Genomic DNA, 27,362 nt, shown 5'->3' with positions numbered 1-27,362 from the left:
TACATAGTTATTTTCCTTTACTTTACAGATTATCAGAAGCTCGATCGGGTTAAAAGCTAATCGGAGATCCATCACACTATCCATCAATTTTATCGGTAGATTTGAATGCTTTGGTCGTGTTTATAATGGCATGTAAAAGTGGACTTATGTCAAATGTTTAATTAATGAATTTGGCATGGAATATTGCTTTGAATTTGTGAAACTTATGTTATTTTGATGCCTTGATGGTTGGTGTGCTTTTGGCACTTTGATGCATAATGGTTGGTGTTTTTAATATCAAATTGTTGTATGATTTGTGACCAAAGTGGTAAGTGTTGGCATGGTGGCAAAGTGATCATTTAGGGCATGTTTTGATATGGAATTTAATCAAGTATGTTCGGTTGAATTATGAACATTTGGACATTAGTTTGGTATATATATATGTGTTGGTTGTTGGAACCATTTGGAAATAGCTAGATTGGTAACATTTAAATGGTTTTGATGCATTTGAGAAGTGGTCCAAATGGTAAGGTCATTTTGGTGTGTTTTGATATGGAAACAAGTTAATGGATAAATGGTTAAATATGCACATGTTTAGGTATGTTTAATGTATGTGTTTGAGGTGCCTTTATGGCATATTGGTTGAATGGAATTTTGGTCATTTGAAATTGGTCATTTTATGCATGTTTGAACATGTTTTAATACCTTGGTCATATGTGCAAATGGCTTGTAAGGATGTGCTTGAATTGGGTGAATGAAATGGCTTGAACTATTTCTTGTCCACATGACCTAAGACACGGGCGTGTGTCTTAGTCGTGTGTGACACACAGCCATCGACAAGCCATGTGTCCCCTGTAGGTTTTAAAGGTTGCATTTCGAGAGTTACACGGCTTGGCACATGGGCGTGTGGCTTGGCCGTGTGACCCAAGTCAGAGAGTTATACGGGCACGGGCACGGGTTGAGGCATGACCGTGTGTCCCTACTGTAAATGTCCGCACGGCCTGAGACATGGGCATGTGTCTCAGCTGTGTGAGTTTACACGGCCTGGCCACATGACCGTGTGACACCTGCAATGTGAATTATTCTATCTTTTTCCATGAAATTCCATATGTTTCCGATTTAGTCCCAAATCATTTCTAATGTGATTTTAAGGCCTCGAGGGCCCAAATAAGGGACGATATGCATGTGTTTGAATAGAATATGATGTGTTTTATATAATGATTGTAATTGAATATTTTAAGTTAAAAATTTTTTTGGTAATGCTCCGTACCCTATTCCGGTGATGGATATGGGTTAGGGGTATTACAATAACTACTTAAAAAGAAAGAGAAAAGTTAAGGTTAATTGCGACATCAAGATATCAAGGTAAAAGATGGAAAAATGTTTATGATGTTCATATTATTTTTTTTTACTTTTTGAGCATAATATATTATTTGAGCATTATTTTAACAAGTAAATGTTATGGATTGGTTATGGAAATGAAGAAAAAAGAGAAGAAAGAAGAGGACCAAATTATAGAAAAAGGAAAAGGTGTAGCCAATAAGTGAAGAAGTAAGAAGAATCATCAAACAAGCCTTGGTTGTAAGTACTACAAGGATTTAATTTCATTTTTTAGATATTTATATTATAAATTACTAATTAAATGTTTAAATCTTAGTTTTATGTGTAGTAGTAATGTAAAGGACTAAATTATAAAAATGGTAAACTATGGTATGAAAATGTGAATGAGAATAAAGTGATAAAGTAAATTATGTGTATTGAGATTATTGTGTGTGTGGTAAAGTTGTTAAAATAAATGGAAGTTATATGTGAAAATTATAAGATCAAAGACTAAATTGAAAATTTTCATAATTGATACTGAGCCCAAGTAGATGGATATGAATTATTAGGATATTGATGGAATGCCATTAAGGACTATATTGCATGCTTATTGTTTATCCGCTTCGACGGTGTTCAGTTATTCACTCTGGCGATGTTCAGTTCCTTTCTATGTCTTAATTGTTCTAATCGATTAACTTTTGGCCATTTAAGTAAATATTAAATTAGTAAGTGCAATTTATTCAAATAAGATTACCATTATGGATATTTATGTATGAATACTTACATTATAATATGTATTTTTTCCAGTTAAATTCTTGTATTACTTACTAAGCTATTTTAGCTTAACATGTTTTCTTTTAATGCGTAGGTTGAGATCAAAAGGGAAATTAGAAGTGGTCTGAGACCTGCTCGTCCCATCACATCTCCAAGCTTGATTAAAAGTATGATTTTATATTTTGGTGATAGTATGGAATGTACATAAGCCTAACAAATAGATTTTAGTACAAGGGACTAAATTGTTAATTGTGTGAACTTTGTTTAAATTGAATTATATAAAATTATGGTATGTTTAAAGTTTGATTCCACAAGTTTGATGTTTATAAAAATAAATGTGTTATGAATTGTGGATAAATAGGGCTATGTTGGAATGCTTGGAATTGTTGAATAATGTTGTAAAGTTGTTGGATTGTTTTAAAAACTTTGCAGGGGGATTTTAGCAAAATTTCAAAGCATTTTTGACATTTTTAACTTAAGGTATCGATACCAAGGGGTACGATGTCGATACTTGGGCTTTGAAAATCAATTTTTTCGAAATAGAATTCAATTCTGGTATTGATATCACATTTGGTATTGAAATTGAAGGTAAGGTATCGATACTTAAGCCTAAGGTATCGATACCTTTATAAAAAAATTGAAATTGTGGAGTTCTAGAGGTCGGTTTTGTTATCGATATGAATTAGGGATATAGATACCTTATGATTTAGTACCGATACTTACCCCTTTCTTTGAATAAAAATCTTATTTTATTTACTGACAAATGCAATCGGTTAATCGGTAAAGCTTCCAAACATCTGTAATGATAGTAACAAGTTCTAAATTTTAAAATTTAGTTGAAAAATGCCCAATTTATCTAGTGTTTAGCCAAGAGTGCTTTGGCATCAAATAACCTTATATCAGGTCCTGTAGGTCGGATCAAATATAGGGGTGTTACATCGTACCTGTGTTTTCGGATAAGCGGATCCTTGATGTTTTTTTGGCTTTCAACCAAACGATCTTCTCTGCTATTCTCATACATAAATTGCTTCGAGTGTGGGCTCGAACCAATTGAATTAAAACACAGAACTAGAAATAATTTTCTTTTCTTTTGGGGCGAAAACAAAAATTCTCTCTTCAAAATAGAAACCGTTAGAATTGTTATTCTTGAAAAATATATTTAATAGTTGAGAATAAATTCTCACTATTTTTTGGTAGAGTAACAATGTCTTAAGGTTGTGTTAATAGCCCTACTGGTGCCTTCTATTTATAGGAAGAGAAAGTAGAACCCTTGTTGAATTGTAGAGGTTTATTTCAAAAAGAAAAACAACTTCTTAGTCCAACTAGGAGAGGAAGAGGGGCTAATAAGGTGTGCTTCCCCTCATATGTATTATGATGAGGATTTAGGCCTCTCATTGTATTGTGCCTAATTATATATGCTTTATGGACTTTTAACCCATCAATTTATAATTTATTCCAACCCAATACAAATTTTTTCTATTTTCTAAAATAAAAGTTAATATTCCAATTAAATCATTTTCTCATGTCAATTTTAACCTTTGTAAAATTATGATGATTTTACCCCTAGTAAATTTTCTGAAAAAATATATTTAGTATTTCACAATTCAACTTGTTCACTATGACCGAATGATTTATTTTCATTTTCGGGCTTCAAAATAGCTCAGAAACATAAACTCATTCTCTCGATCATTTTTAACAAATTCATTTACATTTGCAAATGAATCATTTCTCATTTTCATTTCCATTTTGAGAAAACCACATTCATTCCCAAATGATTCCATCCATTTCGATAAAACCATAACCATTTTTGAATGTTTTCCATTTCTTTATTTCTGTTAATTTTGTTTATTTTGATTCAAACACACAATTCATTTCTGGTTTCATCGAGCTAGCGGAGGGACTGAATGGACATATGTAATTAGGGCTCAAATGATATATAATTAAGTTTTGACTTTTCGCCTATTAATTATAAACTCATTTAGTCACGAAGTCATTCCACTATAGTATTGTAACTGAGCTCTTTCTAACGACATGCCATTACGAAATCAACTGCTTAGTGCTCATCCAATGACCTTGTCTTATGTGTGTTACCTTCATAGAATATTATTGATTGCTTTAGGATAATATCCGTTCTCCCCATATGATTCTATTTTATCTCATGGTAAGCATTACATCTTCCTTCATGAAAAGTTAATCACTATCAAATAGTGATCAAGTCATCAATCACAAAGACGGACGACCCGTGGCCACATTTTCTTTTCATCAACCATGTAATGCCATGAGAGGATATCATTTATCCATGTTTTGGGCTATAAATTCCACTATTGTGAATGTCACTACTGTAACAGCCCATTTTCAATGGTGCCAGAAATAGTGGTTTTGAGAACACAATTTTGACAAGTGAGTTATTATTTTAATGTTTATATAAAGTCTATTGAATTATATTATGTAACACCCCAAACCCGGCCTAGACGTTATGGTCGAATCTGGCGTGTCACATTGAACTGTCTTTCGAAAATTGGACTTGTTGGTAAAAATTCGTTTCCAATTTAAAAACCTCTTTGTTAGTGTTTAACAAAACATCTAGCCAAAACGATTGCTTTGTTGTTTGCTTTTGTTATAATAAGTTGATCTAAAAATCGTGGAAGCTTTTGAAACTCTATTGTTTAAATTTTGTGTCTTTGAAAATAGTAATTATTTTGAAAGTTCGTCCTCTCCTAAACTAGCAGTTTAAAATAAGTAAGTAAAAACCCAATTAAAAATTTAAACAAACTTAAAGGCCTTATTACATAGACAAAACCCAACATAAACTTTAAACTTAAATAAAAGCAAGTGTAACACAACTGCAGTTGTGTGGCCACCTCCGAGTCCTTCGCAGCACCAAATCACCTAAGGCTGAGGATTACCTGTACAGTTAAAAGGAAAAAGTGAGTTTACAAAAACTCAGTGTGTAATCCCCTATCAGTCAAACAGTATACAACATGCAGTAATGGTCTGGGCCTGAGCCATATTCAGTAATTATACAGTGTGGGCCTTAGCCCAATACAGTAATAGTGTGGGCCTTAGCCCAGTACAATAATAGTACAGTGTAATAATGCAACCCATCCCAATCCAGCCAGTACACCACTCCATACCACCAACACACCATGTGGGGATAAAATCGACCCACCCAGCCAACACACCAATATCGCAGCAAAGTTGGCAGTAACAGTCTCGCAACAAAGTTGCCAGTAACAATATACGTCCTCCATAACAGTATCCCAACCCCATGCAGTATGTCATGTCATAAATCATACATATCATAGAGTATCAGTTATACATAACATAGGGCCATATCAATCATTTCATCTCCTAGGGGTATAATAGTTATTTTACCCTATGGGGGTATTTCGGTCATCTTACCCTATGGGGATATTTCGGTCATTTTACCCTATGGGGGTATCTTGGTCAGCTTACCCTATGGGGGTATCTCGATCATTTTACCTTAATTTTGGTCATTTTACCCTATAGGGGTATTTTGGTCATTTATTGACCTTTTGAAAGGTCCCAGTCGCCTCGAATGACTCAAATAACCTAAATGGTCAAAATAGTGTAAATGGGCCCAAGTGGGCCCACACGTTTTTGCGGCCCGTTCAGCCTAAAATTCGCCATGACTAAGGGATCTATAACGCTCAGTCTAGTATTTGCCACAATTCGTGGATTTCATCCGCGTGGGGCCTACGAGCCCATTGAGCCCATACGGCCCATTTTGGCCCAACGTGGCGCATTACGGCCTAAGCCCATGAAAATGCTCATGGAGGCCTCTACATGCTATCGCCCATGTTTCGCGGGTTGGGCTTACCACACGAGCAATCGCACGCCTATGTGGTTTCAAACACCGTATTTTCGGCTTTTTACCGTTTTACGATTGCAATGGGGTGTTTACACACCTGTTTACGAGAAGAGCGTAAATCTCTACGTACCCCAACCTAGATTCAATCAAGACCCAAAGTTTGTCCTTTAATCATTTGGGTAAAACACCCTCTTATTGACATTAAATCCAAAACACCATCCTTACCTTGCTTGAAAGAGGGCGACTTTACGCCTCCAAGACCGCCAACTAAAAGTGGTCACACACTTATCGATTATCTGCACCACAAACAATGATCTCAAACTAAGTTAGGCCATATAAGTGGCCTCAAACTGTGAACGATATCCTAAAGGAACATAGTCAGTATATGGCCTAAACCCCAAAAGTGAGGTAGCATAATATCTTGTTTGAACGTTGAGGACAAGGGTTGCGACTACTTCAAACCACATACAATCCACCACTCCTCAAAGGAAACCCTAAAATCGCAACGAGTAACACCTTAAAAGGAACGAATCAACAATCGATAATTAAAGAATAAAAAGAAAAGTATTCGGTTTTAAGAAGAAGAAAAGAAGAGAACAGGTTTAGTCAAAAGTGAAGAGTATAAACACTTTACCGATAGTCAGAAACATTTGCAGCACTAGAAACAGTAAGAAGTAGCAGAGAAAAGCTTGGCACAGAGAATGATACAATAAAAAGGGAATATTCGGCTAGATGATAAAAGGAAGAAAAAGGGATGGAGAATCAAAAATCGATAAACGAAAGAAAGAAAGAAAGAATTCGGCAGAGGAGGAAACCCAAAATACTATTCGGCCAAAACAAAGAAAAATATAAAAGATAAAAGGGAAGAGCAGCAAAAGAAAACTTGAGAGGTATACCAAGTCTTAGCAAAATTCAGCACTAAAAGCAAAAAGTGATAAGATTGCTGACCAAAACCGAAGCAGACAGAGAGAAAACAACCCCCAAAAACCTCAAAACCGATTATCCTAGTGCCTAATGACCAAATTCGGCACACACACTCCTCAACACCCCATTTCCATGATTTTCTCCTAAAATCTCTCCCTTTATCCCTTCTTGAATCACTCTACCGATTTCTCTTCAACTCCCCCAACAACTCTATTCAGATTCCATTCAAACTCCCCTTAGCCGTGTTTCAGTCCAACTCCACTACCTACACAGCTCAAGCAGCAAAATAAATACTCCGTTGCACAACCCAGGACTTGAACCTCAAACCTCCCAGTTACACAACACGTCACCTTGCCACTAGACTACAAGCTATTTTTATGTCATAAAACAAGCACTATTATTTATAAGGCATATATGCCAATGACCAGATTCATTTAAGAGCAAAACTAAAAATTCTGCAGAAGCCAAGACTTGAACCCAGGCTCCTCAAACACTCCCATACACACCCAAATCACTTAGCCATTAAAGCAAACAAGCAATCAGTGTCAAATCATGCAACATTTAAAGACTTAGATTTCTGAGGCGTTACATATTAGGTTCATATTAAAGTTTCTCTAAGAAATTTTAAAGTTTAAATGGTTAATTAGGTAAAAAGGACTAAATTGAAAAAGGTGAAAAAGATGATTCTAGTAATTAAATGGATTCAATGGATTTAAAATTATAAATTGAAGGATGTAGTTTGTAAATATACCATATTGTATGCTAGTGGATGTGCATTGATAGGTTTTATTGTAAATAAAGTGAATTTTAAATGATAATATAGTAATTTAATAATTAACACTAAAGTAAACTAAACAAATGCTATCATCTTCTCCATTTCTTCATTGTTTGGCCGAATCCACCATTTTTGAAGGGAGGAGCATTCGACTATTCCTTTTACTTTGCATGGTAGGATTTTGTGTCCCGTTTTTAACAATTTTTATGTTTTTGAGCTCATTTTAGCTTAGTCTAGCTAACCCGGGGGTTAATTTACAAAACTGTTAAAGGTTGAGGGATTTGCCATGGTTGTTCCTGAATACATTTTGAAGTTATTTGATAGATTATTAATCTTGGTTGTTAAACAAACTTGTTTTTTTAAGTGATTTTTGATGAATTTTGAAATAGGGATTAAATTGTTGAAAGTGTAAGTCCATGGGTTTTATTGTGAATTGTTGGTAATTATGGGTTGTTCCAAGGTCCCTTGTAGCATTGGTTAATATGGATTTAGGTTAAAATGATTAATATCCAAGTTATGAGCTTAAGAAATAAATTGTGAAAAGTTCAAATATTAGGGGAAATTTCATAATTTTACATAAATATAAATTATTGATTGAATTGAATACTTGAAGTACTTAATTGAATGAAATCATCTATTTAGATCAAGATAAACAACAATTGGATTTAAATTGAGGAAAGGTGAAAGCTTCGGATTAGTTTCAAATTCTACTTTTACGACCATAATGATCGAGGTAAGTTCGTATGAAGTGTAATCGTATTAATGATAGCTAAATTGATTATATGTTATATTGTGTTAATATAAACGGACTTGAAAATACATATATATATCGATGCTTTGAGTAATGACGGATAAATAGTCCTGTTTGAACCTTAAGGATTCTTAGGATACGAATGACATGTCATTAGGGATTTCATGTTTCGGGTGCTGGTCTTGAATGTCCTACCGATGGCTAAAGTCTTACATTTGTTGCGAATTCTCCATAGCTCATGTGAGTAGCATCATGTAGCTAACATTTTGACCTAGAACTCATGTGAGTAGACTCATTTCACAACTCGTGTGAGCACTATTGAAAAGGAAATGTTACAGTTATATGGAAAGACACATTATGTGTGAGCATTCTCGAGTACTAATGTGATTCTAGGTGGTTTAACAGGTAAGTAAAGGAAATGAAATGATATGTATACAATCAAAATGGTTCATGATCTTATGAAAAGGTTGATGAATATATGAAATCTACTTATGATATGATTGAACTCAAATGTATCATGTATGAACTTACTAACTTGTGAGTTTGATGGTGCTTTTATAGGCTTTTACTAAGCTTATTGTCTTGGTAATGATATTATTCTTATTCTATAAATTGTGCTAAAAAGATGTTATGTTTGAGTTTATACGAGCTTACTAAGAACTAGTTGCTTACATAGTTACTTTCCTTTGTTTCGTAGCTTATTAGAAGCTTGATTAGTTGGAGGCTTGTCAGAGATCTATCACACTATCTAGCAACCATTTCAATTGTTTTTTAGTATTTTGGCGAAGGTTATAAATGACATGTATAGGACCTTTTTGTAATGGTTGTTCTTGAATATGTAATGGTCAGTTTGGTATGTATATGTTTTTGAAGTTTGTGTTTTATTTGATAGACTTTTAATGCCTTGACATGTTTAAGTCATTTTGGCCACTTTTAGGTACTTGAAATATTTGATCCTTGTTGGTATGCTTGTGATGATATGTAAATGGTTATATGTGATTTTATTTGGTAGTTAAAGGTACTAGGTTTTATGCTTGAAATGTGGTTATATTGCTTTGATTTGATTAATGATGTTTTGGTATAAATGTGGTGCCTTTGAATGACATATTGATTAGATTAAATAGGATGTTTGAAATGGTATGTTTAGATGTGTTTGAATGATGCTTAGGTCTATTGAATGTGTGCATGAATGGAGTGGTTGAATAGGCATGTTTTGGCCTTGAAATGGTTTGATTTTAAGGTTAACTCGGGAAACCCTAAACCTATCTACACCTGCTATCACACAGCCGTGTGACACATAACCTGGCTAAACGGCCGTGTGTCACTTATTAGTTTTTAGTGTATCAAGTCAGTGTGTTACACGACCTAGCACACGGCCTAGGACGTTGTCGTGTGTTACAAGTCAGAGAGTTACATGGTCTGGCACATGGCCTGCGACACGATCGTGTGACCCAACTTAGTGAGTTACGCGGGTTGAGACACGGGCTATGACATGGCCGTGTGTCCCTTTATTCGATTGTTACACGACCTAGGCTATGTCACATGTCCCTTTATTCTATTGACATGTTTTAGTGTTAAATGTTGTTTTGATTGTTTGGTAATGATCCGTAACCCTAATTCGGCAACGAAGATGGGTTAGGGGTGTTACAACTACATACTATAGAAGTCATATAGTAGAACTATTAATTTAATTCATGAATAATTTTATTAACCAAGCTATTCGAAAAAAATTACAAGTGTACTTAGATGAAAATACTACACTGAAGGCACTAGATCCAACAGTCCACTTTCTCTAATGAAATAGATGAGTCATGTTTCGCATTATTGTGCCCTCCATATGTTTCTGAAAGAGCTTTCTAGGTAATAGAGTCTTGGCAAAATAAATCCCTAGGGTTTTTCCTCAGATACGATCTTTGACTACATCCACTATTCCGTCAAACACTTTAGTCTCCCTTATGATGCTTTGTATCAATGTGTTTTGTTCTTATATGGTTTCTTTGAGTTTAACTATACCCACATTGTTACAATGTCATACCTTTTTAATACCTGATATTCAACCCTCCATAGTGAAGTTAGTAGTGCAACCTCATTCACATTTATTCACACTATGGGCTCGCTGTCTAAGACAAAAAACAAAGTCTGATGTCAATTTCCTCGAATCCCAACACGTTTGGAAGTTAGAATCAATATATCCGGTAGGAGTAAGATCTCCTCCGGAATACACAAGCATATAATCCCTCGCTCTTTGTAAATGCTTGAGTATATTCTTAACTGCTTGGTAGTGTCCTAGTCTTGGATTTGCCTGATATCGACTTACCAACCCCACTACAAAACAAATATCTAGGCATGTGCTGTAACACCCCGTACCCGAGTCCGTCGCCGGAGTCGGACACGAGGGGTTTGCAGACTTAAATCACTTCTTTGCAGTCCAATTTAAAAATTTCCAGGCAGTTGGCTAACTGTGTCACTGTCACCTTAAAAATAATATCTTGAGTTCTAAAACTCGAAAATCAGTTTCGTAATTTTTCCCTGAAACTAGACTCATATGTCCATCTACATATTTTTTTCTATAATTTTTGGTCGGGAAAATTAGTACAGTTTATTAGTTAAAGTCTCCCCTGTTACAGGGTGCGACTACACTGACCTTCATGCATTACGATTTGGATATCTCCCTGTACAGGGCTTCAATGCTGATACCGTTTGTTTCTGTAGAAACTAGACTCAAATAGGAATCTATACATATATGGCATGACTTCTAATTATCTCTGGTTAATTTATAATTAATTTCCAAAGTCGGAACAGGGAATCCAGAAACCGTTCTGGCCCTGTCTCACGAAAACCTAATTATCTCTTAACATACCACTCATATGACCGTTTCGTTTCTTCCATATGAAAGTGGATTCATCAAGGTTCATTTAAATAATTTATTCACTATTTAATTCTATTTCTACTATTTTTAGTGATTTTCCAAATCTACATCACTGCTGCTGTCAGCATCTGCCTTTAAGGTAGACTTTACCTATTAATAGTTTCCATGATTCAACTAGCCCTTTTAGCATAAATAGCACAAATTATGCTAGTGATTAACCATTCCCATGGCCAATCCTTGTTAAGCATATCCACACCTCTCAATAACCATATCCATACCAAATGATTATAACATTATGCTCAAACATATATAAGCCATTTTCGCATGGCTATCCAAAATTATACAAATCCAAAGGGTCCATGACCCACTACAAAAGGGTAGTCCTATACATGCCATTTTTAGAGTTCAACCAAAAGTGTACCAAAAGGGCTTTGATAGTGTGGGCGACTTCGACTTCAATAATCCCGAGTCCGATAGCTGACGAACCAAAATCTATAAAACAGAGATTCAAAGAACGGAGTAAGCATTTAATGCTTAGTAAGTTTTAAGCAAGACAAAGTGTTCTCAATCACTATTATTGGTCATTCATTTCAACTGTTCGATGAAGTTAATCTAGAGCTTCATCTCGATCTATAATATCATTAAACGCAACACTTGGCTACCACATATATACTTTCGAATAATAATGACCTAGATGGTCAAATATTTCCAAAGCACATTCTCACATTTGGAGTTATAATATTAATCACATTTACCTACCTCTTTGATACTGATAATTCACCTCGAAATCACTCCACCGATGAGTAAGTAATACGTACCTGAACATCTTGAATACATAATACTTATTTGATGGTAACTTAATGCAGATACTCAATATCAAAGTCTTACTTGAATCCTAGCATTTAGCCGTCGGGTCTTTAAAGCTCGGATATAGTACGAGCACGAAGCCTACGGACATTAATCAGGATAATACTCTCGCATAAAGCCTGCGGGGTTTTAACCCGGATATAGTACTGACACAATTGCCCTTCGGGACTTATCACATTTATACACTTTCACATCCATCACGTTGGCCACTCGGCTCTGTCACATATATACACTTTCACATTCATCACATCGGCCATTAGGCCTCATCACATATATACACTTTCACATTCATCACATCGGCTATTAGGCCTCATCACATATATACACTTTCACATTCATCACATCGGCCATTAGGCCTTATCACATATATATACACTTTCACATTCATCACAGCGGCCATTAGGCCTTATCACATATATACACTTTCACATTCATCACATCGGCCATTAGGCCTTATCACATATATATACACTTTCACATTCATCACATCGGCCATTAGGCCTTATCACATATATATACACTTTCACATTCATCACATCGGCCACATTAGGCCTTATCACATATATATACACTTTCACATTCATCACATCGGCCATTCGGCCTTATCACATATATACACTTTCACATTCATCACACCGGCCATTAGGCCTTATCACATATATATACATTCACATCACAATTATCCAAATATACTTCACATATCACATATACTATCATGTATACACTTTGTCTTGGCCGAATCTACATTAATCATTTCCCAATGAATAATTCAATTTCACGCCATACTATCATTTCATATTCGAATACTCATAAACTTACAATTTCACAAATTTTAATATCAAAGATCCATCTAACACTCATGTATCGTTTTACAATATCACGATTTAGAATTCACGTATGGGTTTAATCAATAGCTTATGAGTAACTAAAACAAGTTTTATCCATGTTTACAACAAAATCACATATTCACTACGAGCTGTTTTCCTGAGCAGTAGTCACTAAATTATTTATAACTGGAGCTAAAAAACTCCAAATCACTTGCCGTTAATTTTCCCTGAATATAGACTCGTATATCTTCCATCCATAAAATTTTCAGAATTTTAGTTTTGGCAAATCAATACCAGATTTTTCTTAAAGTTTCCCCTGTTTCACTGTTTGACTAATCTGACCACTCTTCACTACGAATCAAATTTCTCATTTTACAGAATTCAAAATGTGTTGTATTTGATTTCATTTGAAACTAGACTCATTAAGGAGTCTAAGCATATAAATTTTATCTTATAACCATTTTTGTACAATTTATAATGATTTTCTAAAAACAGAACAGGGGATTTCGGAGTCATTCTGACACTGTCTCACACAACTTTAAATATCTCTTTATAGGAAATTTGTTTACTCACAAGGTCTCTTTTATAAGAAACTAGACTAATTAAGCCTTGATTACATATTTTATTCAGCCTATAACTCCACACCAACAATTTATAGTGATTTTCTAAAATCACGTTACTGCTGCTGTCCAAAGCAAATTATTACAATTTGCTCTTAACTTTCCAAGTCCAAACACATATGAACTTACCATTTGAGTTTAAGACATATCATGGCCACATCATATCTTATTAAATCAACTCATTATATCCTATTATGATTGAATTTACTCAACGTTTAATCACTTAAAACTTACCTTGGAAGTGGTCGACGATTAGATGTCCACGGCTATTCGTTTACTTTCTCTTTTCCCCTATCCGACTTTGATCCTCTTTGCTCTTAAGCTTAAGTAAAACAATAGATTTGCTTAAGTACTTAACTAATATTATTCACTTAACAATCACATTTGGCAATCACATATCATTTAATCTTTGATTGACCAATTTAACACATACCAAATCCAATCATACATCTAACCTTTATCTCAATACCAAACCGAGATATAAGATCATACATTATACTAAGCATATTATTAAACATACCTATTCAATTTAGCTAATTTCATAGCCAATTAATCACCTTACCCCACATTACTCAATGCCGAATATTAACCCAACATCACAAGCATAATCACCATGAAACTTACCTTAATACACATTTTATCCCATTGCCGAATACATATATATATCATCAAACAAATCAACTAGTTTAGCATTCAAATTCTTCTAACCATTCCTCAATCATTTACTCAATGAACAACAATCCAAGCACATCAAAGCATAGTCGAATGTATCATTCTTCTTAAATTCAAAAATAAATGCATGGGCTAACTTCAAAATCTATTTAACAACTCAACTTTATAAACACATATTCGGCTAGGAAGAAAGATTGATAATTTAACAACCTTAGCTTAACATATAATTTGTTGTGACACATCTTTAAGCATTCTTTTATTCCATCAACTCAATAACTAAACTCATATTCGGCAATGGCCTCCAATATAGTGACTGATTCTTCTCAACTAGCACCTAGTGTACACACATGATCATTTGTTTGATTCAAGCACCTATCCACCAAAAATTCATCCAAATTAACAAGAACAACAACTACATTCTTTGTTATCTACCATGACCGAAACCCATATTCATTCACCAAATATCAAAAATTTATCATCAATTTGACATATAAGGACATAACCAAATGTTTCTTGCAACACAAACTCAAAAATTAACACATGGGTCATGTTATGAGCACCAAAACAAACTCAACTTCACAAAAATTCCAAAAGAATCACATGATATCATACCTTAATTCCCCCCACACAAGATGGCCGAATGCCTTAGGTATGCTTTCTTCCATTTCTTGGTTACTTTCGGCTTGAGAGAGGTAGGAGAAGAAGATGAACATTTTTTTTTCTTTTGTTTTCTTCCTTCAATTCACGGCAATGGAAGGGGGGGGCAACCACACACATTTTTTTTTGTCATCATTTACCTTCCCATTATTATTTTATCCTTTCTCCCATAAACCATTAGCACAACATGTTTTATGACATGTTTTGCCCATCACCCTTTGTCATGGCTGACCACTAGTAATTAAATGGGGGAAATTGACATGCAAGTCCACCCTTTTGATTACATGCACTAATAGATCCTTATGGATTAACCTATCACATTTCAAAAGTGTCACACATAAGTCCTATTACTAAATTCACATGCAATCGACTAAATCGAAGCTCAAAACTTTCACACATTCATATTCACATATTTTAGACAATAAATATCATATTCAAATAATTTGGTGACTCGGTTTAGCGGTCCTGAAACCGCTTTCCGACTAGGGTCATTTTAGGGCTGTCACATGTGCATAACATAACATATATGAAGTTCTTAATGTTAAAGCATAATGAACATTTCTCATGTTCTCTCTTTCTTCCACTATCTTAGGAAAATCCTCTAAAAAGAGATGAAATAAGGTAAAAGGGGTTGATTTCTCTTATTCAAATTGGTTGTTACATAACACTCCAATATCTTGTTTATGTATGAAGCCTGAGACAGTTCTATCACTTTGTTCTTTCGATCCCTTAGTATTCAAATGCATAGAACAAAATTAGCTTCTCCCAAGTCCTTCATGCTAAACTGTTGGGTTAATCACATTAACCGGTGACGATGTCCTTATATCATTCCCAATAAGTAGAATGTCATCGGCATATAGAACAAGAAAGGCCACGTTTCCATTCCTGAACGTTTGTAAACACAAGGTTCATATACATTTTGCTCAAATACAAAAGTCTTGACCACTTGATCAAATCTTTAATTCCATGAGCAGGATTATTGCTTTAGTCCATATATGGATCTAAGCAGTTTGCAAACTTTATGCTCGTTGTCTTTTGCTATATATCCGGTGGGTAGCATAATATATATGCTCTCTTTAAGATAGTCATTCAAAAATGTTTTCTTGACATTCATATGCTAGATCTCATAATGGAGACTTACTTCAATGGATAACAATATGTAGATTGACTTGAGCATGACAACCGAAGAGAAAATTTCTTCGTAATCAATACCTTCTTTCTAAGTATAACCTTTTGCTACAAGTCTAACCTTATAGGTTTCCAATTTTCCATCTGCGTTTCTTTTCCTCTTATAGCTCCACTTAGACCCTATAGGTTTTATCCTAATCGATAAGTATATAAGTCCCACACTAAGTTGAAATTCATAGAATCCGTCTCATCTTTCATAGTAATTTCCCAGAGCTTGAAATTAGCACTATGCATTACTTTGTCATACATGAGTGGGTCATCATCTTCTTGTTCGGCAGGCTCAGTGTTAAAAACAATTCTGCCAGATTGGAAGAACTCAGGCCTACGAGAGACCCTCCCACTACGACTAAGCACCCTATGCTGTTGGTCTTTTTTGGAACTGTTTTCGTAGGGTTTTGTATATTTTGTAAAAGTTCCTCGAGTACCTCTTTGCTTTGAGGTTTGAAGTCATTCATGTAATTTTATTCAAGGAAAGTAACATGAGTTGACACTATTATAGTTTGCTCTTCTGGGTTATAAAACAAACCACCTTTTGTTCCCTTTAGATATACTAGAAACATGCACAATTCTGTCTGTGAGTTCAACTTCCTCACATTTTTATCCAATACGTAGGTGGGGCATCCCAAAATCCTTAAATGGTTTAGACTTGGCTTCCTACCATGCCATAATTCATATAGATTTTTCAATGCTGCATTAGTTGACACTTCATTCAGAATATAGCAAGTCGTTTGTACCACATATCCCTAAAAAGAGATTGATAGCTTCAAATAACTTTTAACATCAAACAAACCATGTCCATCATGGTTCGGTTCATTCTTTTTGTCATGCCATTTTGTTGTAGAGTGCCTAGCGCGGTCAATTGGGGTAGAATTCCATTCTCTATGAAGTACCCTAAGAACTTATCTAATAAATATTTTTCACATCGATCAAACTGAAGTGTCTTTAAGGGTCAACCTAGTTGTTTCTCCACTTTCACACGAAACTTTTTGAATTTATCAAAGGTTTCACTCTTTTAGGTACACATACCCATATCTGGAATACTAATCAATAAAGGTTACATAATATTCATAACCACCTCTTGCACTGACGCTTATGGGGCCACACACATTAGTGTGCACAAGTTCTAGGGGCTTCACATCCTTCGTTCCTTTTGCATTAAAAGATCTGTTGGTCATCTTATCTTCCAGGCAAGATTTAGATTGTGGAAGATCAATTTCATTAAGTGAACTTAAGATGCCATCTTTTACAAGTCTAATGATTATTTATTTGTTAATATGACCAAGTTTGAAATGTCAAAGGTACAACTCATTAGAGTGAGAAGTTTTAGTTTGTTATTCGATAATTGTAAGACACCAAACCCAATCCTTTAGGAGGATCTGAATCTGATGTGTCATTACTCAGAAATCATTATCTTAAACTGTTTTGGGCGTAAACATTAGAAAACCATAGTATTTGAAATAAAGCTTTAATAAAATATGGAAAATGAAGTATAAGCCAAATGATGTATAGAATTTCAGTAATATATTTTACCGCCCCAGAATAGAAATAATTTTAAATCATTACAAAAATTTTAATGAAAATTCATTGAATCATAATTCTTTAACATGAGTCTTAATTACAATTTCTTTCCAAAAAAAAATTAGACATTACTCCTATTGTAACACCCCTGACCCGTATTTGTTGCCGAAATAGGATTACAGAGCATTACCGTACAAACAAAACATTTATACGTTCATTTTATTCATCAATGCAAACAAAATCCAAATACGTTCAATCACATACATAACGTCACTTAATCGAGCCCTCGAGACCTTAGAAATAGCTTAGAAACAATTCGGGACCAAATTGTAATCAATCAGAAAGTACAAGAAAAAGTTAGAAAAATTGGACTGCAGGGGTCACACGGCCGTGTGCCTCACACGCTCGTGTCTCAGGCCGTGTAACAATCTATAAATAGGGACACACGGTTGTGTCCCATCCCGTGTCCTCACCTGTGTAACTCTTTGAGTTGGGTCACACGGCCAAGACACACACTCGTATGCTAGGCCGTGTAACTCTCAAAGTAGCTCCACACGCTCGTATGCTAAGACGTGTAACTACCTGACTTGTGTACAATAAAACCTATAGGGGACACACGACCGTGTCACCAGGCCGTGTGTCACACACGGCTGAGTCACACGCCCGTGTCTCAGGCCGTGTGGACATGAATTTGCCCAATTTCAAGCCATTTTCAACACCAAAGCATGCATACGCCTAGAGACATTTTGTACATACAAACAAGGCATCCAAATATGAAAAAACCCTACATAAAATGACCAATTCAATAGGTCAAGATAATTCAACCAATATGCCATACAAGGCATCTCAAATTCAAATATTCAATATTACCTAAACATGCAAATAAATTTCACTTCTTATTCATCAATCACATTAAACTCAATACCATCTTCAACATACCAAAAGTTGACCATATTTCAACCAAATCAACACTTACCATTTTGGTCATTCAAACATGCATCAAACATTACCAAGTTAACTTGTACATACCATTATAAACTATTTTACATACAAGATATCGAAATACACCTACTTTTAAGTACTATATACACCTACATCAAACACCATTATAAACATCCTAATTACGTTTCAATCTCAAATTCAACTACATAAGTTTATACATGCCACTACCCTAGGAGAAACAAGAACTACCAAAGTCATTGGATAGTGTGAGCTGAGGATTTGATCCGTCCTAAGTGTCAGCAACAACGATCTACAAAATCAACCAAAAAATATGAATAAGCTTATAAAGCTTAGTAAGAACGTAGCATACCATAATCTAACGTTAAATTGAATATGATTCACATTTCATTGAGTTCAGAATTTTCGAAGTCTAATCAGGGGCACGTGTGTGTAATTCAAGGGTATCGAAGTACAAACAGGGGCACGTATGTGCAATTCAGGGTATCGAAGTACAAATAGGGGAACATATGTGCAATTCATCATTTTTCTTCTAAAAACGAAATAATTAATTTATTATAATGCAAATACACAAAATTGAAATTCATTAATATTAAAACATTATGAACTTACCTTGACAATTAAAGCGTAAAAACGGAATCGACTAATCTGAGGCTTTAGCTTTTTCCCGATCTAAATCTATTCTTGGTCTATCTTGATCTAAATAGATAAATTTAATTCATTTAATAACCCTAGCATTCAATTTAGACCACATTTCATATTTTTACAAAATTACTATTTTTCCCTAAACCCTAAACCTAACCAAAATCACTAGGGACCTATATCAACTCATGCAATTCACCATTTCATGAATTTAACTTGAACTTTTACTATTTTTACAAATAAGTCCCTAAATGATATTTTCATCAAAAAGGAATTTTCATTTTTAATGATATTTAACTTGTTTATTTATCAATAATGACTCATAATCTACCATAGAAAATCAAGAATCATGCAAAAAAATCATGCAAAAACCCTATACCTTTAATAGTTTTGCAAATTAATCCCCAAGCTAGCTAGATTAAGCTATAATGATCCTAAAAACATAAAAATCATTAAAAATAGAATAAAAAATCACTTGCATGCAAAACCCAAGCTTGCCAAAATAAGAAACCCTAAGAAAGACTATTTCTCCTTCAAATTTCAATGGTTTTAGCATTTGGGAAAGATGAACACATTTTGTTTTATTTAATTTTTAACTTATTTACTCATTTACGCTTTTAACCTTTAAAATCATTCAAAATTTCTTTAATACCTTATCCATGAATGTCCAATTACCCTTTAATTGGTATATTTACCGTCCATGTACCTTAGATTAAAATTCCATAGCTATTTGACACCTTTAACAAACAAAACTCTACTTTTGCACCTTTTTCGATTTAGTTCTTTTTACGTAATTAAGCATGCAAATGGTAAAATTTCTTAATGAAATTTTAATACGACCTTACTAACATCCTATAGATATTAAAATAATAATAAAATAATAATTTGAGTGATTAAATGACTTATTGAATAAAGGAAAAGAGACTTAAATGATAATTAAACCATTTGAGGAGTTGGTGGAAGGTTTTGGGGAATTAAAAGCTTGAAAATTGGTTGAATTTTAAATGGAAAAAATTGTAATTTTATAATTAAACGTTAATTAAATAAAAGAAAAGCCATTATCACCATTTTGATGTGTTCTTCAACAATTGTAAAGAAGAAAAGGGAGCCATTTTAGACCTAGGAATTTTGGCATGTTCAAAAGCTTAATTGGTATGTCATTTTAGTGCCGTTTCTTTTAATTTGTATGTTTTTCAGATCATTCCAACTAAGTCTAGCTAGCCCGTACCTTCGATTTTGAAACTGTTAAAGATTTTGAATGTTTCCATTGATGAATCTAGTGAATTTTTTATGTTAAATTACGAATTTGAAATTTTGGTTGTTATTAAAAAGTATTTTTAAGGGATTTTTGATGAATTTTTTGATTAGGGACTAAATTGTTAAAATAGTAAAAATACAAGGGTTTGTTGTGAAATTATTTCAAAAATGGGCTATACTGATGGCCATGAATATTTTACTAGCATGGATTTGCATTAAAAATGGTTAATTTGCATGTTTTAGGCTCAGGGACTAAATTGAATAAAAGTAAAACATTATGGTAAATTTAGTAAAAATGTAAAAATGAATAAATTGCATAAAATGAATTATTTTATTTTCTAAATTAATAAATTTACTGAAATTATTAAGTTAGATCAAGATCGAGTGGAAAATCGAGGAGAATGTAAAATTACCAAAAAGTCCCTATACTTTGATATTTCTGCAATTTAGTTAGGCAAGTTCGTTATGCAATTATTATTAATTTTATTGAATATTTTTGATAGTATTTCATTATTGGTTAAAACTTAAATGTCATTTAGCTATGTTTTAAGAAATAGAAACGTGGTGATATTTGGGCTTTGTGTTTAGCAGGCTTTGTGTCGTGATATTCGGGCTCCGTGTCTAGCAGGCTTTGTGCCAGTGATATTCATGCTCTGTGCCTACCTGGATTTTTTTTGGTGTATTATATCAAGCTTTGTGCTTAGCAGGCTTCGTGCCGATGTGTTATATCAGGCTTTGAGCCTAGTAGTCTTTGTGTCAATTCATTGTAACATGTAAGTTGTACTGAAAATATTATTTTCATTATTCAATGTTATTTTATTTGATTCAACGGTTATGAAACGGAAGGGATCAGTAAGTATTCAAAGGACTTATGTCATGAATCTATGAAAAGGAATAAAAAGGTAATGTTCAATGAAAGTATGTTTATGTTCATGAAATTGATGATTACAAGTGATGTTATTCATGTACATGATTTACCTTATGATATTTCAAGTGAATTATGAGTAAATGCACAAACTTGTGTATTGATGATGATATATTTATGCTTATGTCTTGTGTTATTTAAATGATAACAATAAGTTCATAATTGAGATGTAATGTGATAATGTAAATGCATTGGTGAGTTAAAGGGTTTACTTATATGTGAGAAATTTACTTAAGTTATGGATGAATTTATGTAGGTTGTGGATAAATACACTAATTTGTGAGTTGATTATGGTTTGATAAATCTTAAGGCATTAGTATAGGTTTATGTTTACATTATAAAGTTCATTATTGAATTGGAATGTTATGTTTAACATTTATACGAGCTTACTAAGCATTTATTGCTTACATTGTTTTTTTTTACTTTTCAGATTATTGGAAGCTCAATCGAGTTGAAAGCTAGTCAGAGATCCATCACACTATCCATCGAATTTATCAGTAAATTTTGACGTCTTGATCAAGGTTATAATGGTATGTATAGGTGGAATTGTGGTATATGTTAGTTTGATGAGTTTGGCATGTATATATATCATTTGGAATTGGCTAGATTGGTGTCATTTATATGGTTTTGATGCTTAAATGGTTGGTGTTGGAATGGTCAAGTGAAAGTATACTTTGAATGACCAATTTAGTATGTTTGGTTGTGTTTTGGAATATGTGACTTATGCTATGTTTTGGCATGGAGACAAAATAGATGATAAATGGTAAATGTGCACATATTTAGATTGATTTGATAATTATGTTTGGGATGCCTTTTGGCATATTGGTTGTATGGATAAATGACCTATTTAATTGATCTTATTATGCATATTTTAGGTATGTTTGAAAGCTTGATTGTATGTGCAAATGTTTTGCATGTGTGAGCATGTTTAGGGTGAAAGAAATGTCTTGAAAATGGCCTCTTACTCGTCCACACGGTCTAAGATATGGGTGTGTGTCTCAGCCGTGTGTGACACATGGCCACGCAACACGGCTGTGTGTCCCCTGTAGGTTTTTAAAGGTTGCATTTCGAGGGTACACGGCCTGGCACACGGGCGTGCGACTTGGCCGTGTGACCCAAGTTAGAGAGTTACACAGGCATGGACACGACTGTGTGTCCCTACTTCGAATGTCACACAGCCTAAGACACGGGCGTGTGTCTCAGTCGTGTGAGTCACACAGCCTGGCTACACGGTCGTGTAACCCCTGCAATTTGAAAATTTTCTTCTTTTTTTGAAAAATTCGATATGTTTCCAATTTAGTCTCTACTTGTTTCTAATGTCTTTTTAGGGCCTCGAGGGCTCGTACAAGGGACAATATGTATGATATTGACTGAATTTGATATGATTGATGTTAAGTTATTAAATGTTTAAAATTTTTGATAGTTTTGAATGTAAACTCTGGTAATACTTCATAACCCTATTCGGATGACAGATATGAGTTAGGGGTGTTACAATACCGATTTCAATGAAAACAGGCTATTACAACTCTCCACCTAAAGGAATTTTCATCCCCGAAAATCTTATCAGAAAAAAGGTTTGGGTATTGTATTTTCATAGTTTCCTTCAGTTCCTAGGTAGCTTCTATACTGTGACATTTCCAGTGAACTTTCACTAAAGATATATTTTTATTTCTAAATTCTTTAACCTCTCGAGCTAGAATTCTAATCGGTTATTCACTATACGTCATATCTGGCTGTATCTCAACGTCAACAGATAAAATCACATGTGAAGGATCTAATTGATACAGTCGTAAAATAGATACGTGGAATACATTATGAATCTTTTCTAATTATTACGACAAAGCTAATCTGTAAGCTACTGGCCCGATTCTCTCAATGATTTCATATGGTCCGATAAACTGCAAACTAAGCTTTCCTTTACGGCCAAAACGAAGAACTTTCTTCCAGGATGATACTTTCAAAAACACTTTGTCACTGACTTGAAATTCAATGTCTTTTCTTTTCAAATCTACGTAAGATTTCTATCGATTTGAAGCTGCTTTCAAACTATCACGTATCACTTTAACTCTTTCTTCAATTTCCCGTATCAAATCAATACCGAAAACTTGTTCTCACTAAGTTCAGTATAGTATAACAGAGTTCGACACTTTCGACCATACAAAACTTCATACGGTGCCATTTTAATTCTCGATTGCTAACTATTGTTGTATGCAAAATCAACCAACGGTAGAAATCTCTCCCAGTTACTTTCGAACTCTAAAACACAACATTGGAGCATATCCTTGAGTATTTGAATTACTTGCTCAGATTGACCATTAGTCTATGGATGAAACATTATGCTAAAATGCAACCGAGCACCTAGAGCTTCGTGTAACTTGCTCCAGAATCTAGACGTAAACCATGGATCTTTGTCAGAAATGATAGAAACTGGTACACCATGAAATCTAAAAATCTCAGAAACATATAGCTCTGCCAATCGATCTACAATGACCAATACACCGTGAAAAATCCATACGCACTAAAATAAAATGCACAGATTTCGTCAAACGATCTACAATGACCAATACAACTTCTTTCTTTCTTGGGGGATAAAGGCAATCCCGACACAAAATCCATTGTGACACATTACCATTCCACTCTGGAATCATCATTGGTTGTAACAAACCTGAAGGAACCTGATGCTTAGCTTTAACTTGCTGAGAAACCAAACATCTCGATATGAACTCTAAAATTTCACGTTTCATACCTGGCCACCAGTACATCTGTTTGAAATCATTGTAAATTTTATTGCTACTAGGATGAATAAACAAGTTACTATTGTAAGCTTCCTTTAAAATCTTTTGAACAAGATCAAAATTTCTCGGTATACAAATTCTTCCTTTAAAATACAAACTATCATCGGAACCAACATGAAAATCTGACTCAAGAGTCATCTCAATCGATTTTCGTTTAGCTATCAACACATCATCACATTTCTGAGCTTCGCAGATCTGTTGTAAAAACATTGGTCTAGCTTTTAATTCGGCTAAAATTGAACCATCATCAATCAACATCAATTGTGTGTTTAATGCTCGCAAAGTAAATGAATATTTTCTACTCAATGCATCAGCAACAACATTAGCCTTTCCCGGATGATAGTCAATAAATAATCATAATCTTTCAATAACTTGAGCCATCTGCACTATCTCAAATACAAAAAATTTTGTGACATCAAATACTGTAGACTTTTATGATTCGTAAAGATATGACATTTTTCTCTGTATAGATGGTGTCACCAAATCTTCAAAGCAAATACAATCGCTGCAAGCTCTAAATCATGCGCCGGATAATTCTTTTCACGTGGTTTAAACTGTCTAGAAGCATACACTATCACTTTGCCTTCTTGCATCAAAACAAAACCCAAACTGTTCAACAAAGCATCACTATAAATAAAAAATTCTTTACCGGTCTCTGGCTGAACTAACACTAGTGCCTCGGTTAACATGGCTTTCAACTAATTAAAGCTTTGTTGATATTTCTTGGACCATTCAAATTTAACATCTTTTTGCAACAATCTCGTCAACAGTGTAGCAATTATTAAGAATCCCTTCACAAAACTTCTGTAATATCTGGACAAACCTAGAAAACTTCTGACCTCAAACACATTTCTCGGAGGCTTCCAATCTACCACAGCTGAAATTCTGCTTGGATCAACTCTAATACCGTCAGCTGCAAACATAAAAATAATTGAAAATGGAATAAAAAATCACTTACATGCTCCACCCAAGCTTGCCAAAACAAGAAACCCTAAGAAAGGCTATTTCTCTTTCAAATTTCTGTGGTTTTAGCATTTGGGAAAGATAACACATTTTGTTTTATTTAATTTTTAACTTATTTACTCATTTACCCTTTTAACCTTTAAAATCATTCAAAATTTCATTAATACCTTATCCATGAATATCCACTAACCCTTTAATTGGTATATTTACCATCCATGTCCCTTAGATTAAAATTCCATAGCTATTTGACACCTTTAACAAATAAAACTTTACTTTTGCACTTTTTTCAATTTAGTCCTTTTTACGTAATTAAGCATGCAAATGTCAAAATTTCTTAACAAAATTTTAATACGACCTTACTAACATTCCATAGAAATTAAAATAATAAAAAATAATAATTTACTTATTGGATTTGTGGTCCCAAAACCAATTTTTCGATTTCATTGAAAACAGGTTGTTACACCCATCATCATGCATAATACAAAACAACATAAGTCTCACAACAGTAGGTGTCGTCTGGCGTAGTCTAATAGAAAGTCTTCCTTCAACAGTAGACCTGAGAAGGAAAGGGAAATGAGGTAAGTTCAAAAGAACTTAGTGAGTTCCAGAAGAAAACATAACAATAGTTACTAATAATTTGGGTAGATCCTTTCAAAGATTCAAACAAAATCACACAATTCGCCAGATGACGAGTACAATACACAGACAGACTATATGTCGATTTACTATTCCTTTGGCGTATACAATATGCCCATATGAACATTCATACAAAACTTCTTCATGTTAGCCACATACCCGAATCCATAATTAGAATCATATCATTCATTCCATTCATATTTCTTTGGTTTGTATCTATTGTGATGATTTGCCAATCTGGTTTGCAACATACATTTGCCTTATCAAAGGCTACACAACTATTTTCATGTATCGTGATCTGCCAATTCAATTTACATTCCATTCAAAGGAATGCCATGAATATAATTCTTTAACATTATTTCAATGAGTCAGTCTATATCATTCTTGCTAGAAGTAGAGGGTAGTGGGTTTTTACAATTTAACAGAGACATAACAAACTCAGACTGACAACTCTGAACACCCTTTTCATATACACATTATACCTCTACAGAGTACAACTACTTTCCTTACACGAGTTATAAAATAAGAAAATTACACACATGGAAGCAACAAGGAACTTACTAGAAATACAACAAAGTTTAGATGGCAGGACCTTTGCCTTTGTCATTCAGACCTTTTACAACGTCTTAAGCTAAAATATGGCTAATTAAACTTATCATATCATTAGACTATTGAATCTAAACATGCATGCAAGAAACATTAACATATAACCCAAAATCAGAAAGTTTTCTTACTTACATATACATCTAACACTTATGCATGCATAGCTAAAAATACATAAATGAAAATAACCTAGGGTTCATCAGTATTTACCAGAGAGCTAAAACAATCGTGGGAGTTGGTTGAATACAGTGAACCCAACTTTAGAAAGATTTTTGGACTTAAGCATTTCAAAGAGAGTGCAGAGAAAATCAAGAAAAAGATGAATACAAAGAAAACGTAAAAGTTTAGTGGAAGAATCAAGTTATTCCACTAGCACCTTTAATTTTCATGATTAAGTGTGCTTATCATAATTTAAGTCTTATCAAGTACAGTATCTTAGTTCCATTCTAACCAGTTGTTACTGGACTAACTAAATAGACTTATAAAACTAATAAACAAATCTATGAAACTACAAATTTGAAGACTTCGCCAAAATATCTGGTTGGCATATAATCAACAGAAGAATCTGCCAAGCCACAGATCTGACCAAAACACAGAATTCACTAGATCACAGAACTTGCTATAACACAAATTTTAAGAATCGATGCATACACAAAATTCATACTTATCTATAACTAATACTGAACTTACTCATAACAACACTTAATACAATAAACAATAACCATAAATAAAAACTTTGTTGGGCGGGTTGTTACAATAATTCAGCCACAAGCAATGTGTACATATTTAGTTTGGATAAAATAGAGATTATTTGATATCCATCCATTATAGATAATATTGTGATTTATAAATGTTGCAATTCCATTATTAAAGTCACAGTCAAGCTGTCTTATACAAACAATCAATTGAAATTAAGTTTCTTTTGAAACTTGGTACATGGAAAATGTCTTTCAAAATAATCTTCCTAAGGTTATTCAAGCAAGAATGTACATCTCCCACTACTTTAGC

Source organism: Gossypium hirsutum, chromosome D06, assembly GCF_007990345.1.
Source record: "Gossypium hirsutum isolate 1008001.06 chromosome D06, Gossypium_hirsutum_v2.1, whole genome shotgun sequence".
In the NCBI taxonomy this organism is placed as follows: Eukaryota; Viridiplantae; Streptophyta; class Magnoliopsida; order Malvales; family Malvaceae; genus Gossypium; species Gossypium hirsutum.
The sequence above is the reverse complement of the archived record's forward strand: the minus strand, read 5'-3'. Positions refer to the sequence as shown.